Source organism: Euprymna scolopes, chromosome 12 (genome assembly GCF_053919585.1).
Source record: "Euprymna scolopes isolate OS-2025 chromosome 12, ASM5391958v1, whole genome shotgun sequence".
Taxonomy (NCBI): Eukaryota; Metazoa; Mollusca; class Cephalopoda; order Sepiida; family Sepiolidae; genus Euprymna; species Euprymna scolopes.
Window position 1 is genome coordinate 93059954 of NC_136493.1, and position 1754 is coordinate 93061707.

General features: G+C 37.4%; 1 pseudogene; it reads right to left on the reverse strand.

The window, feature by feature from the left end:
- Positions 1–585: 585 nt before the first annotated feature.
- LOC145291652 (5S ribosomal RNA) lies at positions 586–702 on the reverse strand (annotated as a pseudogene).
- Positions 703–1754: the final 1052 nt, after the last annotated feature.

Sequence of the window (1754 nt, forward strand, 5' to 3'; positions counted from 1 at the left end):
ACTGATTCGAGTATTTGTGAAGGTCATGTCAATACGGTCAGTTGGCAAAATAATGTTTGATGGTTTTAAAGGCTCAGACAAAGGGACATAATATTGTCCTAAATTCCATATATACGTGAATCAGTTTATTTCAATTTCTGACGGTAATACACACTTAAACTTATAAATGAAGTAAACATTTTAGCACGTTAAAAAGGGGCAAAAATTTAGAATGAGTGGTCTATACCGAACTTCTAGAGCAAATCTGATATTGTGGTGACTCATCACTAAGGCTGTGATAACAGCATATTCTTTTCATTGTTTTAACTCTTTAGTATATATCCGTTATTATCTTATATGTTTTTATATAGACGGATGTGGTTCTCGGTTGATCAAGTGTGTCTTACTGCGCTTAATACACACAGGACTACTTCAGTCTTTGACAGATTATGGGTACCCACAAAGGGGTGCTTACGCGTGAAATTTTTGTGGCAAGAGGTGCGCAATCACCAACCACACCTCTCCTGAGTCGACATTGTTGAATACCAGTGGCAAGTGAAGTGTATGTACCAGACGACTGGAAACAAATGTCAAGATAGCGAAGAGAACATACAGCGCCTATAATTCCCAAATGGTCACCCGTCTGGTACTAACCAGGCTCGACGTTGCTTAACTTCGGTGATCTGACGAGAACCGGTGTGTCAACGCGATTATGCCGTATATGCATCGGATATATACCCGAGAGTCAAAAGAACGAAAAGAATATTCTGTTGTCACAGCCCAACTAATCGCTATCATTCTCTGTGTATTGAACGGATGCCATATTATTTAGTTCGCTGCATCCTAGCACAAAAAAGATCCATACGACATTTTAGTCACATCGGCCCAGTAAGTGGAACGGACAAAAAAGACAGACATACTAATAGAAATATAATGCATAGACATACGAAGACAGACTTTCGTTAGCCAGTGTGGATCGAAAAGACAAAGCGACGAGCTAAAAGTTTAAAAATAAAAATCTTTCTCGTTAGGTTGATAAAAACATTTTTGCTTAATTCGTTCACTGCATTTTTAGGAGTTAGCAACAATTTGAAATATATATATTTAAAAAAAAAATATTGAACAATTTTTTTAAAGCGAAACTCGAACACCAATCAAATAAATGAACGCGTTTCCATTTCTTTTTGTTAGCAAAACAAAATGGTGGAGACTCCTTTGTCTTATGTCTACAATTTGTCATCTGCACTTGCTATTTAGGACAGTGCCCACATGGGGACTATATGTAACCTGACCGTTACTTTTTATCTGTCTTTACACTTTAAACCTCTCGGACCCACACGCTGTCTGGTACCGTCGCAAAAGAATCAAGCAAATAAAACGTAAATAAGAAAGAAACAAAAATTCAAGTATGAATTTTGGGAGCCTTAAATCTATTCTTGTTATGAGATGTACAATCTTGCTGCTTTTCAATATACATCATTATTTACACACACACACACACACACACACACACACACACACACACACACACACACATATATATATATATATATATATATATACTAGCAGACAGACGCGACGTTGCCCGAGATTGAATGATGATCAATCAATGTTTCACACTCCCATAATTTTATTGTCATCGAAATTCAATCAAATCGATTGATTGCCTGCTCTAGTTGGGGACCCATCGCTGTGCACCGGGAGGAAGCTTCACATGCTTCCTCATAGTAACTATATACACAACATATTGTCGTCTACATTGCACTGTAGAGAAC